This window comes from Rhinopithecus bieti, unplaced genomic scaffold (genome assembly GCF_001698545.2).
Source record: "Rhinopithecus bieti isolate Rb0 unplaced genomic scaffold, ASM169854v2 scaffold_64314, whole genome shotgun sequence".
NCBI lineage: Eukaryota > Metazoa > Chordata > Mammalia > Primates > Cercopithecidae > Rhinopithecus > Rhinopithecus bieti.
The window spans coordinates 58,876-75,717 of NW_016824620.1; the positions used below are offsets into that span (position 1 = coordinate 58,876).

Below are 16,842 nucleotides of genomic sequence, written 5' to 3' on the forward strand. Positions count from 1 at the left end.
TCCGTCCCTCCCTCCCTCCGTCCCTCCCTCCCTCCGTCCCTCCCTCCTTCTCTTTTTTCTTTCTCTGTCTCTCTCTCTTCATCTCTCTTTCTTTCTTTCTTTTAGATGGAGTCTCGCTCTGTCACCCAGGCTGGAGTGCAGTGACACTATCTCAGCTCACTGCAGCCTCTGCCTCCTGGGTTCAAGCGATCCTCTCGCCTCAGCCTCCCAGGTAGCTGGGATTACAAGCATGTGCCACCATACCTGGCTAATTTTTGTATTTCGAGTAGTTACAGCGTTTCACCCTCAAACTCCTGACCTCAAATGACCCGCTTGCCTCGGCCAGGACCAAAAAGGGGGGAAAAACACCAAATAACTAGAAATCTTCATCTAACTATCAGTATTGGTTAATTTTAACTTACATTGTATTTTCTCATTGCTTTGAAACTTAATGAATATCATATGACTTGGTGAAAGAAAGAGGAGGCTGTTTTGAAAATTCCTGCTTCCAGTTTAAGCAGGCTGGTGCTGAGCAGGTGTTGAGTTTGTGGGCTCTTGAACCCAATGACTGTAGGGTTTTGGATGGTAGTCAGTGGCCTTGGACTGTGAGTTTAGCACCCACAAGACAGACTTCCAATTTTTGCTCGTTATTCATTACAGTTCACTGTGGCAGGTGTTCAGTGAGCACTTAGTTTATTCAAATTAGACTGTGGAGAATACCTCCTAACTACAGAATACTGACATTATTATAACTTGAAATAATAACTTTGGGCCTGGATAGTTTTGCTTGTTTGTTAATTCAAGATACTGGGCTGGGTGATATCTTTTCTTTTCTTTTTTTTTTTTTGTTGAGATGAAATCTCACTCTGTCGCCCAGGCTGGAGTACAGTGGTGCGATCTCGGCTCACTGCAAACTCTGCCTCCCGGGTTCACGCCATTCTCCTGCCTCAGCCTCCCGATAGCTGGGACTACAGGTGCCCACCACCATGCCTGGCTAATTTTTTGTATTTTTAGTAGAGATGGGATTTCACCATGTTAGCCAGGATGGTCTCGATCTCCTGACCTCGTGATCCACCCGCCTTGGCCTCCCAAAGTGCTGGGATTACAGGTGTGAGCCATCGCGCCCAGCTGGGCTGGGTGATTTCTAAGCTTTCTTGCTTTTGTTATAATTCAGAAATGACACAATATATAGTACACATATTTGAACTTTTAATAGGAAAAGCTGAACAACTCCATAGAAAACAAAGTTTAAAACAGGCAATAATCTTTTCTTTCATTTGTGTGTGTGTGTGTGTGTGTGTGTGTGTGTGTGTGTGTGTGTGTTTGAGACAGGGTCTTCCTCTGTTGCCCAGGCTGGGATGCAGTGGCAGGATCAGTGCTCACTGCAGCCTTGACCTCCTGGGCTTACATGATCCTCCAGCCTCAGCCTCCACAGGTAGTCGTGACCACAGTCATGAGCCACCATGCCTGGCACATTTTTTACAATTTTTTTTTTTTTTTTTTTTTTTTGGTAGAGATGGGATCTCCCATCTCCCTATGTTGCCCAGGCTGGTCTCAAACTCCTGGGCTCAAGTGGTCCTGCTTTGGCCTTTTAAAGTGCTAAAATTTACAGGCATGGCCACCGTGCCTGGCTTTTTCTACACTTGTTTCTTTCCTTAGCTAGAGTAGTGTGGTTCCTGTATTAGAAATGAAGAGCTGCTTGCTGGTGAGAGCACAGGAAATGTGAGCTGCCATCTACTTAACTACTGGATTCAAGATGCTTGAAAGCAAAACATTTCTGTTCGGGGATGACATGAGGATATAAGAACAATTAAGAGTGATGGAACTGTTTTTTTTTTTTGAAGAGTTGGAGTCTCACTCTATCATGCAAGCTAAAGTGACACATGATCATGGCTCACTGCAGCCTTGAACCTCTGGGCTCAAGTATTCCTTCTGTCTTAGTCTCTCTAGTAGCTAGGACTACAGGTGTGAACCACCACACCTAGCTAACTAAAAGAAAATCTTTTTTTAAGAGACAGGGTCTCACTATGTTGTCCAGGCAGAAAGAACTTTAATATTTATATGTATTTGTTTATGTAGTGTAGAACCTTCCCTCCCATGTTGATGTTACTAATTTGGGAAGGAAAGGGAGTTGATGACCACTTGCAAAGAATTGTGCCCTTGGAATTTTGTGTGGTTCTTTTTTGTTTTTGACTTGTTAGGGAGAGTGTCAAACATATGTAAAAGTAGACTAAACAGTGAGATGAACATCCAAATAAACATATTCAAAGATTGCTTCTATAATAAACTCACAGCCAATGCTGTTTCATCTGTACCCACACCCATTTCTTCTTTTCATATTATTTTTTTCATTTTAAGCATCCAACCACCTATTAGTAGACATTTGAGTATGAAACCATTAAAAAACATGTTGTAATTAATACCCTTTTTTGCTTTGTGGTCTTATGTGAGTTTTTTAAAGATAAATTTCTAGAAGGGGTGTCGGGTCAAAGAGCATGCATTATGCATGTTTTAGTTTTGTAAATGTCTTCTGTTTTTGAGATATCATCACATTGCTTTCCAACAAACCTGTACTAATTTACGTTTTTGCTGAGTTCTCACCTTTACCTAGAATCACTGTTTGCTTTCTTTGTCTTTTATATATGTGTATATGTGTAATATATGTATATATAGGCATATATATGTATGTATATAGTCCCCTCTGAAACATTTGAGGCTCTATTACAGACATTATGACCCAGTACTCTTAATACTTTAGCGTACATCTCTAAGAATAAGACATTTTCCTAATGTAATTGTGTGATCACAATACAGTGATCACACTTTTAAAACTTAAAAAAATTCCAAATATCAGGTTGTTTTATTGGTAAATATTTTAGTATGCCAAACATTAAGTACTCTTTGTTGTTGAAATATAAACAAAATACTATTTTTTTAATGCTTTCAAAGAGGAAGGCATTGCAAAAAAAAGTGGCTTAAGAGAAAAAACATTACAAACGGAGGAATAAAATCAAAGTGTCATGTATGCTTAAAGCAGTGAGTAAATAAAAACCTAAAAAAATTTAAGAGTAGGCTGGGCATGGTGGCTCACACCTGTAATCCCAGCACTTTGGGAGGCTGAGGCGGGCAGATCATGAGGTCAGGAGATCGAGACCATCCTGGCTAACACGGTGAAACCCCGTCTCTACTAAAAATACAAAAATTAGCCGGGCATTGGCACATGCCTGTAGTCGCAGCTCCTCGTGAGGCTGAGGCAGGAGAATCGCTTGAACCCGGGAGGCGGAGGTTGCTGTGAGCCGAGATTGTGCCACTGCACTCCAGCCTGGGTGACAGAGCGAGACTCTGTCTCCAAAAAAAAAAAAAAAGTAAAAACTTCAAGGTGCTTTCACGCCATGGGTCATGGGGTCTCCCTGCTTGGTCTGTAGAGCTTGGGGGGCCCATCAGGCAGAGGGGTAGGTGCACTCACTGTGCCTCCTACCCTGCTGCCTGGGTGGAAACATAACATGGCACAGGATGAGTGGGGGCTCACCCTCCTCAGGGAGTCATGGCAAGTGGCCACTCATGTGGCCCACTCCCCTCATGACCTTTGGCCAGTGACACCCACAGCAGTGGTTGGGGGCAAGGACACAAACTCCTATCTTCTGGAGCCCTTGAACATAGCATCAGTGTGTGGCTTCTCCTCTGGAAGCTGGAGGGATACACCAAGAGAGCGCTGACCAAGGCTTTTTGCCTCCCCTGCGATGTCTGGATCTCCATGACTTCCCCAGTGCAACCCGGAAGCAGTTCTCCCAGAATCCAGCCTCCCTGCCCCACCCTGGAATGCAGGGCCAGTCCCAGGACTTGCTGTGGCGCGTAGGTGGCTCCTCCCCGCAGGCCTGGTCAGAGGAGGTGGGGCGCCGGCTCCTTTCCCAGGCTGCAGGCCAGTGTCCACGGCTGCGCTTGGCCTCCTTCATGTAGGGTTCCAGAAGCCTTTGGTGGTCTGCTTATTCACTGTCACCCCGGGAACGTCCTGGCCCAGCAGCCAGTCGTGAGGTCCTTGCGCGGCCTGGCTGGCCCTGGAACCAGAGCAGTCCGCTGTTGGTGAAGATCTGGATCTCCATGACGGCCTTTGTACTGGGCCCTTGATCAGCAGACGTTGGCGCAGGCCTGGGCGAAGAGCACGTCCTCTGGCGTCCCTGGCTTACGCATGGAAGACAAGGGGTAAGAGGAGGTGGAGGGACCGAGGGCGGCTCATGGTAGAGCCAGTTTAGTATCCAGCTCGCGTGTCAGCTGACTGCTCCTTCCATGGTGGTCGATGGCCGGCAGGGCAGTTCTGCGGGTGCTAGGCCGTCAGTAGCCAGGTGAGCAGCGCTGCACAGCCATCGCCCTGCAGGCCCTTGCAGTGGTAGCGGAAAACGTTGTGGGCCAGTCAGGTCGACCGGCAGCACCAGCTCCCCAGGGTTGAGGGACAGGGCTGGCCCCATATTCATACGCCCACAGGACCCAGATCACAAGCTCGTTGGGGTTCTGCCTGAACCGCCGAGATGACGAGGAGCAGAACCAGTATAGCATGAGCAGAACCAGCCCCTCGGTCCAGGTGGGTGGGCGCTGGCGCTTTCTTAGACATGGCTGCAGCCACCCCTAGGTAGGAAACAGTAGACACTGGAGGGACCCTGCGAGAGCGAGAGCTATGGCTGGGCCCTTCAGCACCTGGGGGAACCACCACGATGGGGGCATGGTGGGTGGCCCTCAGCTTGAAGCTGCACCCAACCTTTACACTCTCCAAGGCGTTAGCAAAATAATATTATTGATCTACACTTTTTCTTTTCTTTCATGAGACAGAGTCTCGCTCTGTCGCCCAGGCTAGAGTGCAGTGGCTCACTGCAAGCTTCGCCTCCTGGGTTCACGCCATTCTCCTGCCTCAGCCTCCCGAGTAGTTGGGACTAATGGCGCCCGCCACCACGCCCAGCTAATTTTTTGTGTTTTTAGTAGAGAAGGGGTTTCTCCATGTTAGCCAGAATGGTCTCGATCTCCTGACCTCGTGATCCGCCCGCCTGAAAGTGCTGGGATTACAGGCGTGAGCCACCGTGGCCGGCCTGATCTACATTTTTTCTTATGAACACTAGAATTTATGCAGAGCTCAGTTCCCTTTGTTACACATGCTATAATTTAAAAAATTTTCTCGTACAACATTGTGAATGTCCTTAATGCCACAGAACTATACATTTAAGGTGATTAGAATGGTAAATTTTATGTGTATTTTACAATAACAAAAATAAATTTTAAAAATATTGTTTATAGGATCCAAATGACCAACATGTTGTGTTGATATCTCTTTTTTTAAAAAAAAATGTTTTATTGAAGCATATTTTATATCGTAAGTGACCTGCTTGATGAATTTTAGTAATTGTATAGAGTTATGCAACCATCACCACCGTTTAGGTTTAGAACATTTTATCACCCCCAAAATGTGGTCATTTACAGACAATGCATCCCGATTCCGGGAAACCACTCATGTATTTTCTGTACCATTTTGCCTTTTCTAGAAATTTCACACAAATAGAATCATCCAATATGTAGTCTTTTGTGTCTGGCATGTTTCATATAGCGTGAAGTTTTTGAGATTCATCCTTGTTATTGCATGTATCAGTAGTTTGTTTTTATTGCTGAGAATAATCCCCCCCCCCCTTTTTTTTGAGATGGCGTCTAGCTCTGTCGCCCAGTCTGGAGTGCAGTGGCGTGATCTCGGCTCACTGTAAGCTCCGCCTCCCGGGTTCACGCCATTCTCCTGCCTCAGCCTGCCAAGTAGCTGGGACTAAAGGCGCCCGCCACCGTGCCAGGCTCATTTTTTTGTGTTTTTAGTACAGACAGGGTTTGACAGTGTTAGCCAGGATGGTATCGACCTCCTGACCTCGTAATCTGGCCGCCTCGGCCTCCCAAAGTGCTGGGAGAATAATTCCATTGTATAGATAGGTAAAACATTTTGTTTATCCATTCACTAGTTAATGGACATTTGGGTTATTTCTAGTTCTTAGCAGTGAACACTTGTGTTAAAGTCTTTATGTGGCTGTTTTCATTTCTTTTTGGTGATCCCCAAGAGTGGAATTGCTGGGTTGTATGATAAGTCTATGTTTAGCTTTTTTTTTTTTTTGAAACGAAGTCTTGCTCAGTCGCCCAGGCGGGAGTGCAGTGGCGCGATCTCGGCCCACTGCAAGCTCCGCCTCCCGGGTTCCCGCCATTCTCCTGCCTCAGCCTCCCAAGTAGTGGGGACTACAGGCGCCCGCCGTCACGCCCAGCTAATTTTTTTTTTTTTTTTTTTTGAGATAGAGTCTTGCTCAATCACCCAGGCTGGAGTGCGGTGGCGCGATCTCGGCTCACTGCAAGCTCCGCCTCCCGGCTTCCCGTCGTTCTCCTGCCTCAGCCTCCGGAGTAGCTGGGACTACAGGCGCCCGCCGCTATGCCCGGCCAATTTTTTGTATTTTTAGTAGAGACGGGGTTTCACCGTATTAGCCATGATGGTCTCGATCTTCTGACCTCGTGATCCGCCCGTCTCGGCCTCCCAGAGTGCTGGGATTACAGGAGTGAGCCACCGCGCCTGGCCTATGGTTAGCTTTTTAAGAAATTGCCGAACCATTTTCAAAGTGTCTGTACCATTTTTACGTTTGCGCCAGCATTGTATGAGGACTCGCTTCTACATCCTTATTAAACTTCGTATTGTTCGTCTTGTAGCCATTTTAGTTGGTGTCTGATGATACTTCATCGTGGTTTTAATTTGTATTTACCTAGTGACTATCTTTTCANTTTTGAGATAGAGTCTTGCTCAATCACCCAGGCTGGAGTGCGGTGGCGCGATCTCGGCTCACTGCAAGCTCCGCCTCCCGGCTTCCCGTCGTTCTCCTGCCTCAGCCTCCGGAGTAGCTGGGACTACAGGCGCCCGCCGCTATGCCCGGCCAATTTTTTGTATTTTAGTAGAGACGGGGTTTCACCGTATTAGCCATGATGGTCTCGATCTTCTGACCTCGTGATCCGCCCGTCTCGGCCTCCCAGAGTGCTGGGATTACAGGAGTGAGCCACCGCGCCTGGCCTATGGTTAGCTTTTAAGAAATTGCCGAACCATTTTCAAAGTGTCTGTACCATTTTACGTTTGCGCCAGCATTGTATGAGGACTCGCTTCTACATCCTTATTAAACTTCGTATTGTTCGTCTTGTAGCCATTTTAGTTGGTGTCTGATGATACTTCATTGTGGTTTTAATTTGTATTTACCTAGTGACTATCTTTTCATGTGCTTATTTGCCATTCATATGTTTTCTTTGCTGCAGTACCTATTCAAATCTTTTGCTCGTTAAAAAAAATTGGATGGTTGTCCGGGTGTGGTGGGTCATGCCTGTAATCCTAGCACTTTGGGAAGCTGAGGCGGGCAGATCGCTTGAGCTCAGGAACTTGAGACCAGCCTGGGTAACAGGTGAAACTCTGTCTCTACTAAAAGAATACAAAAGTAGCTGGGTGTGGTGGCGTGCGCCTCTAGTCCCAGCTGAGGCAGGAGGATCGCTTGAACCCAGGAAGTTGAGGCTGCAGTGAGCCAAAATGGTGCTACTGCACTGCAGCCTAGTGACTAGAGCGAGAACCTGTCTCAAAAAAAAAAAAACAAAACAAAACCAAAAAACAAACAAACAAACGAACGAACAAACAAAAAAATTGGATTATTTATTTTAAGAGCTTTTGATATAAATCCTTATTAGGCATATGTTTTGCAAAAAAATTTCTTTTTAAGCCCCTGGCTTGTCTTTTTTCTTCATTGTGTCTTTAAAGAGCAAAAGGTTTTTTTCTTTTTTTTGAGACAGAGTCTCACTCTGTTGCCCAGGCTAGACTGTAGTGGCGCGATCTTGGCTTACCGCAACCTCTGCCTCCCAGGTTCAAGTGATTCTCCTGCCTCAGCCTCCTGAGTAACTGGGACTACAGGCACGTACCACTGTGCCTGGTAAGTTTTTTATTTTTAGTAGACATAGGGTTTCGCCATGTTGGCCAGACTGGTCTCAAACTCCTGACCTGAGGTGATCCTTCCACCTCAGCCTCCCAAAGTGCTAGGATTATAGGCATGAGCCACTGCGCCTGACCTGAAGAGCAAACGTTTTAAACTTTGATACAGTCCCAATTTATTGTTTGTGCTTTTTCTGATGTCATGTTATTTGCCATGCTGGGTGCAGTAGCTCACACTTGTAATCCCAGGACTTTGGGAGGCTGAGGCAGAAGGATGGCTTGAGTTCAGGAGTTTGAGACCAGCCTGGCAGCATAGTGAGACCACTTCTCTACAAAACATACACAAAGTTAGCAAGGCATCGTGGCATAGGCCTGTAGTCCTAGCTACTCAGTAGGCTGAGATGGGAGGATGGTTTGAGCCCAGGAGGTCAAGGCTGCAGTGAACAGTGATCGTGCCACTGCATTCCAACCTTGGCTACAGAGCAAGACCCTGCCTCAAAATAAAAATAAAAATTCTTTGCCAGTCCAAGCTCAGAAAGATTTTCTATTTTCTTTTTCTGGATATTAAAAAATATTGGCTTTTACGTTTAGGTTTATGGTCCATTTTGAGTTTTTATGTATGGTGTGAGGTAAGGTTGAGGTTCATTTTTGTCCATGTGGGTATCCAGTTGTTTCTGTACAATTTGTTGAAAATACTACCCTTTTTCCATGTCCATTGAATTACCTTTGGCATCTTTGAATCTTCTAGTCTGTGAATATGGTATGCCTCTCCATTTATTTAGGTATTTTTTTAGTTAACTAAGCCATATTTTCCAGTTTCAGTGTACAGGCTTTTCTTTTTTCTTTTCCTTCCTTTTTTTTTTTTTTCCTTCCTTCCTTCCTTCCGTCCTTCCTTCCTTCTTTCCTTCCTTCCTTCCTTCCTTCCTTCCTTCCTTCCTTCCTTCCTTCCTTCCTCTTCCTTCCTTCCTTCCTTCTGCTACAGTGAATAGATTTTTTTTAAATTGATTTCTTTTAACCTATAGTGTCCTTCTGAATTTCTTGCGTTTTTTTTTCTTTCCAGTTTATTTGATAAAACCAGGTAATTTGTCTTACAGTTTTTCCAGAGTTTGATTTTGCTGATTGGCTCACCATCGTGGTGTTTAACATGTTCCTCTAGGCCGGCACAGTGGCTCATGCCTGTAATCCCAGCAATTTGGGAGGCCAAGGTGGGCAAATCACCTTAGGTCAGGAGTTTGAGACCAGCCCGGCCAACATAGTGAAACCCCATCTCTAGTAAAAATATAAAAATTAGCTGGGCGTGCTGTTGCATGCCTGTAATCCCAGCTACTTGAGAGGCTGAGGCTGGAGAATTGCTTGAATCCAGGAGGCGGAGATCGTGGTGAGCCAAGATGGCCCCACTGCACTCCAGCCTGGGCCACAGAGCGAGACTCCGTCTCAATAAACAAACAAACATGTTCCTCTAACTTCTCTGTGGTGTTTAGAAGCTCAATCAGATTCAAGTTTGATTTTTTCTTTGAAAGATAGTTTAATAGTTGGTGTTGTGTTCTTCCATTAGGAGGCACATAATGTTTTAGGTTGTCTCTTATGATTCATGTAAGTGTCTCTGTTTTTGATGGTCAGCACCTAGATCCAGTAATTTAATAGAGATTCTGTCATTCCTTCATCATTTATTAGCTGGAATACTTTTATAAAAAGAAACTTGCCCTTATCTTCTGTTTTGTGACCAGATGGCACACTTTTGTGTGATCTCTTTAGTTACAAATGCAATGACTTTGTTAACAAGTAGGTATTTTTTCTAATGTGTTATTTCCCAGTTTAATTGGTAAGTAGTTTGAACTTATTAGCAGGTTGAGGATTTGTCTGTTGTTGTTTTCCTCTGCAGTAATGGCTTACGAAGAAACCGTTCTATTGGAAACTTATCTGAAAGTGTTCTACTTGTATTATAAAGATGTGCTTTACAGGCCTAGACTGTACATATCCTGAATTACTGCTTTCTAAGAGCAAATTACAGTTTTGACCTTTTCCCGGTGTAGTATTTTGTAATGAGTATACAATAATTGGTTGCGTTTTTTTTTTTTTTTATTTTTTAGCTTTGACTTATGGTGCTTCTATCTCTTACACTGTTGTATTGTTATAAAAGGATTTTTTGTTCTTTCCTTGATCTTCAGTATAAGTAAGAAAAGTTACAAAATTGACATAAATTATACTGAGCTCTTGCTATTTTACTGTTGTTATTTTCTTTTGTATCTTGTTAACTCTGTTTTCAGAATTTTTGTATGGGATTTTTTCCCCCTTTTTTTGGCTGTCAGTGTATCTGTTTTAAATACTGTCACAGTAACTTTGTAGTGTTTTCTACATAGTTGTACCTCCTACTCGGAGTTACATGTAGCAGATGCTTAGCATGGTCAGGGCTAAGTGAATGAGTGGGGTCGGGGATAGGGAAGGCTGATAAACTAATTGATTAGCCTAGAATTATCCCTTAAAGGTATAGAAATTTACTGCCAGCACATAAAGATTATGTGTTTTATAAAGTAACTGCTGCGAATATAGCAGGCATTTAAACAGTATAGCAGAACAGCTAGTCTGTGCTAGATGTAAAATAGGTCAAATTTTGAAGTAATTTGGTTTAAAATGGACTTTTACGTGTAATATAATGTATAAGATGGAATAGCTTTGCTATAAATAAAAAGTACTACTCAAGAAACGTGTAACTAAACATGTCCATTTAGCATATGGACTACACAGTGCAAAAACTACATGTTTTTTATGGGGTTTTGGTTGAAGTTTATAAATGTTAAGGCTTTTGCAGAAAGCTTTTGCAGAAATGTAGAAAACAAAGTTTCCTACCCTTTTTACCCGTTCTGTGTACAATTTTTTGAGCTATTAAAAAAAACTGATATAGCATTACATTTTCAGAAATTGGGAAATATTTAAATAATTTAGTTTTCTTGGCCCCCTTTTAAATTAAAGGATGAGTATGATAAATAATGAGTGTTGAAACTCCAATTCTATCTAACTAGCTGCCAGAACTACTCCTGATCAGTTTCATTCAGACAGAATTTGCAAGCTCACCACTGTCAGGCACAGTGTAAAATCACAGAGAAAGATGAAGGTGGGACCCAGACCCTGAGGAGCAGGTAGGCCTGAATCACTCTAGGTGAAATGCTCTTCTAGAGGGTCCCACAAAATGCTGTGGTAGTTTTGAAGGGAGAGAATTGAATTCTGCATTGGAATATATATTTATTGTTTCCTTTACATTGTGGAGTGTGCTAACCCACCTATGATTTCCCTTAGTTTTTCCTTCTGAAAGATGATCTGCTTTTATAAAATGATTGGTTAGCTGAAGGAAACATACTGAGGAAGGGGTAGTTTTTGTTCCTTTAAGACTGATTACCAAGATCTCAATATCAAAGTCTAATTAACTGAGCAGATCTACCCATGACCTGTTTTGCCTAGTCACAGAAATACACGATATAAAGCAGAAATCAAAATCACTTTAACATTTTATTATTTTTTAAAAAAATCTTTATTTTAATTTTTGTGGCTACATAGCGGTGTATATATTTATGGGGTATGTGAGATGTTTTGATACAGACATACAATGTGTAATAATCACATAGTGTAAAATAAAGGCATCCATCCTCAAACATGTATCCTTTGTGTTACAAACAATACTTTATTCTTTTGTATTCTATTTTGGACTACAGATAAACTGGAATGTATTTTAGAGGAGAGACTAGGAAGGTGAAGCAACTCAGGACCTGTTTAGGAAGAACAGTTGATGAACGTTAGTTCTCTCAGCTATATAAAGGGCTTTGTGTGAGTGAATGAGCGCAGACTTGTTCTCAGTGGGCAACAGCAATGGTTAGAAGCCATAGGGACTTGGCAGCAGGTTAAAGACAGACTTTGTGGCGGAGCTGCTTAGAAGTGGAATAGATTATCCCAGAAGGTAGTCGTGGGGAGTTTTTTGTCATTGATGGTGTTGGAACACAGAAATGGACAATCTCCTCCTTGGGGATGGATGATGCTGTAGTCATTTGTGCTGCTATGACAGAACACCTGAGACTCAGTAACTTGTGAATAATAGAAACTTATTTTCTCACTATTCTGGAGTCTGAGAAATCCAAAATCAAGGTGCTGGCAGATTTAGTGTCTGGAGGGGTGTCATTCCTCATTGATGGTGCATCCTCACGTGGTGGAAGGCAGAAGGGAATGTGAGAGCGAGAAGGGGCAGGCAGCTCTCAGAAGCTTCTTATAATGGCATTGATCCAGTCACTTCCTGAAAGGCCCCACATCTTAATACTGTCATATTAGGAATTACGTTTCAACGTGCAGGCTGGGTGAGGTGACTCGTGCCTGTAATCATAGTACTTTGGGAGGCCGAGGTGGGTGGATCACCGACGTCAGGAGTTCAAGACCAGCCTGCCCAACATGGTGAAACCCCGTCTCTACTAAAGTTACAAAAGTTAGCCAGGCGTGGTGGCACATGCCTGTAGTCCCAGCTACTCGGGAGGCTGAGGCACGATAATTCACGATAATTGCTTGAACCCAGGAGGTGGAGGTTGCAGTGAGCCGAGATTGTGCCACTGCACTCCAGCCTATGCAACATGAGTGAAACTCCATCTCAAAAAAAAAAAAAGAAGTTTCAACATTTGAATTTTGGGTAGACACAACATTCAAACCACAGCAGGTAGGGAAGAATTCTCTAGAGAAGCACTGTAGGGTAATGGAGAGCTGTTGTTATTTGTGGAAATGTTGGCACATGGTAATGGTGTGTACCACAGAACTGTTGAGGACTGTTGGACTGGGTGTTACTTACTGAAGTTTTTTGTAACTTTTGGAGTCACCAGCCTCAGTTATTCAGTGAAACAAAGAGCGATTTAAAAAAATCATCCAGGCAGCTAGCTGGCTTAATGTATGTAAAAGTGCAGTGCTAGGTATAGTTGCTGAAGATACTATGCAGACGTTTGCAAATGAGACAGTAATGTGAGTGTAAAGTAGTTATTTGGGAAAAAATGAGCAAACAAAAAATGTTTATATGTTGAACTTCATTACTCATCATTTGAAGTGAAAAAAGTATTCTCTTTATACTTCACCCCACTTCATTAATATCTCTCCAAAATTGCAAGGTTGACATCACCCCATAGTAGTAATGTTTGTTCATTAGGTTTATTTCCTTGCTTTATGCATAATGTCTGAATTCCCAAGGCCAAAACTTCTTAGTTTTGATAATAGTATTTGTTAAAGTTGAGAAAACTTTTCCTTCCTTCCTTCTTTCCATCCATCCTTCTTTCCTTCTTCTCTCCCTCCCTTTCTTTCTTGCTCAACTCTTTCTTGACATTTTCAAATATTAAGGTGGCTCTTTGAAGTTTAGCTGTCCAACAATCTGAATTTGTTTGACGTTTTGTTAAAGATTCCGAGAAAAGTAGTATTCTGGTGTTTGAATGGCTTATTGATTTTTTTTCTTTAAAGATTGCTTTGAGGTGAATTTGAAGTAAACTTAAGACATTGGATAGTTAGATTTGACATTAAGTCTCTTCAAGCATTTGGTTTTGGTTTCCAAGTCAGGAAGGGCTGAGTGTCCTGTCATCTGACTCTGTGTCACAAAATTCCAAACTTGATGTGGCTGAGCCTGTGATACTCTTCAAAATACCATTTTGGAGGAATTTAATGTGAATTTATCAATTGAGTTGAGTTGTCTTTTATACTTTAATAGAGAATAATACTGCATTTATCTCACATCCTATAAGACAAAACTGAGGAAAAACCTTTTAATGACTTCGGGTGTATGCTTTGAGTTATTTTACCTTTATGATGATGTTTTCCTGAGTGAGTGGTTGTGTTTTGACCAACTAAGCCCATTTATTTTTTGAACAGTTTAAATACAACAATTAAAATAACAACCCCTCCCAAGAAAAATTCTCAAAGACAACTAGCCTTTGGACTATATCCAAACAGTTTTAATAGATGGTGCTGGAAATTTTTTCCGTTTGAAGGAGACATTAGTAACCAATTGTCTACCTCAAGCCTACCTTTTGCGTTGTTGATTTGCAAATAATGAAGTTTTAAATTCTTGTCAGCCTGTTTGGATGACTTCAGGCACCTGTCTGTTTCAATGATAGTTTTGTCCAAGACTGAAATAAGTTATACATTATGTAAACACTATTTTTTTTTCTTTTCTTCTTTTTTTTTTTGAGATGGAGTCTAGCTCTGTCGCTAGGCTGGAGTACAGTGGTGCAATCTCGGCTCACTGTACCCTCTACCTCCCGGGTTCAAGCGATTCTCCCAGCCTCCCAAGTAGCTGGGACTACAGGCGTGTGCTACCACGCCCAGCTAATTTTTGTATTTTTAGTAGAGACAGAGTTTCACCATGTTAGCCAGGTTCTCAATCTCCTGACCTCGTTTCGTGATCTGCCCACTTCAGCCTCCCAAAGTGTTGGGATTACAGGTGTGAGCCACCACCACACCTGGCCTTATTTTTTTTTTTATAAAACATGAACATTAGTAGGAATAGGAATAGTTTTATGGAAGGCACGTTTCTTTCTTTTTCTTTTTTTTTTTGAGACGGGGTCTCGTTCTGTCACCCAGGCTGGAGTGCGGTGGCGCAATCTCGGCTCACTACAAGCTCTGCCTCCTGGGTTCACATCATTCTTGTGCCTCAGACTCCCGGAAGGCATGTTGCTTATAACACATGAAAACATGACCATTAGTAGCATAGTATTATTAAGGATTGAAAATTATACCAATAATTTTGTACTAAGCACTGTAAAGTGGAATTGGTAAGTCCTAATCTTAGAAAACTGGCCTCCTTTGTAATATTGCATTTAAGTTCACAAAATAATAATTTAGTGGTAGGAAAGAAACCAAATAATTTTTAAGGAAAGAATAGAAAAGTGGAGAAAAGAAATCCGGAAGAGGAATCTTTCTGTTTGACAGGTATAGACATTTAACTGAAAATTTCTATATATTTAACATAGATACTTTTGGCTTTCAGAGAATGTTTACATATGTTAGATTGAAAGATGTGGGGGTACTGAAGTCTATATAAAGCAACTATTAAGGTGTGACTAGGGTCTAATACTCACCAAACAGAAGGCTGCCAAGTGTCCTGCTGAGCTTTGGAAATAACAGGTAAGTAAGTAGACTGCTATTCTGCCAGTTAGGGTTTTGGTTTTACATCTTGCATATGAGTCTGTTTAGATTCTGAATTAATTATCATAACCTAGGCTGGTTTTTTTCATCGTGTGTATTTAACTTTTTGTGCCAAATTATTTTACAGATTTAATGTGTTAATGTAGTACATCTCTAGTAGTGACCAGAGATTTACTCCTTTTTTGGAAGCACTTATTTTAAAAGCTCCTGAAGAGTTGTTTTATGTTCTAAATAATTTATACTTTTTCTGAGTAACTAATACTTGTTCCTTGAATCATTGTTGTTAAATGTTCAGCATGCCTCTTAGGTATTGGCTCAGTGTTTTGCAGCAGACATTCACCGTGGTGTTTCCCCAAGGATGCCCTTGCAGCAGCATTACCCTGGAGTTGGGAGGCGTTCTTGAGGGACAGATTCTTGAGGGATAGGTTCTTGAGGTGTTCTTGAGGTACTGACCTGTATGGTTGCCTGTCGTGATTTTTGAGGGGTGGTAGCCTATCCAGTAGTTCTCAGTATTTATAACTGATGATCTAGTTCTTGTAGGGTCTTAAACTTAAAAACATTCCAGTGAATTAATTGTAGAGCATATGTGTCTGTAGTCTAAGCATCTTAAAATTCTAACATAGAGCTTTTAAAAATGCTTGTATGTTTAATGTAACAATACAAAGCAGCAAAATCCCCAGAGCATCCTGCCTTATAATCATGAGTTAATAAAGTTTGGTGAGTGATTGGACCTCCCAAGGGTCTCTCTAATTTAACCACTGTGAGTTCCCCTCAGCTCTCTTCTGGTTTGAGGCAGAGCCTCTTACTCCCTTGGGAAAAGACTTTGTTTTTTATGCTTTCCTGATGATTCTGACATTTTTGATGATGGCTGTTTATTACCTTTTGGCTGCTCTCTTAATTAAATGTTATTCCATTCCATTAAATAATTAATAAGGAAATGTGTTTTAATTTAAAAATGTGTACGGTATAAGTTTGCTAGGAGAGGTTAGAAGGGTATTTGTTGAGGAAAAAAAAAAGAAGGCATTTCACTTCCTTATGGGTTGGGAATCATCTTTGAAACAGTAAACATTCATTCTAGTAAGAGGCTTGTTACAGCAGTAATAGTTGAGGGCTTGCTATGCAATAAACTTTTAAGTACATTAATTGAATAATCAAGGTGACTTTGTGAGATAGGTACTGTTGTTAGCATTTGCATTTTACAGATGAGGACACTGAGGCATAAACTGATTACTTCACTAATCAACTGATTACTACACAGCAAGCACGCTGGGTTCTTGGGACTCACACCCAGCAGTCTGGCTGCCAAGACCACATGCTTCCTTGCCAGGACTGCCCTGTTACTTTTGATATGGTGTTATCGTTCATATGTCTTGATTTTCTCCTGCTTTGAGGTCTAAGTAAACCACTTAAACATTTTGTATGTTGGTAAGTTGTAGCCTAGGTTCAGTAGCCTCTAAAGTAGTGTTCACAACAACCCTTCATCATATTCCCTATGTAACAGACAAGGAAACTGAGCTGTAAGTGGTAGACTGTGCAACTTAAGCTGGATCTCATTTTTTATGGTTAGTCTGTTATCTCACTAGTGGTCATTCCCCAGCATGTGAGTTTTGTTGTTCACTTTTCGGAGAAATATTTTGCCCAACTGATGAAGACAGAAGTGCAAAGTCTCATCTTAAGCACCTCGCACCTCTTCTGGTGAGTGATCTTTTTCGAGATACTAACTATGCTAAGCTTTGGGTAGAACAAGTTTAGTT

The 16,842-nt window shown here is 42.1% G+C and overlaps 1 protein-coding gene across 13 annotated transcripts in view; it reads left to right on the forward strand.

The window, feature by feature from the left end:
* The window catches only part of SFMBT1 (Scm like with four mbt domains 1), a 148,708-nt gene that overhangs the window by 41,986 nt on the left and 89,880 nt on the right, over nucleotides 1-16,842 (forward strand). The window lies entirely within an intron of this gene.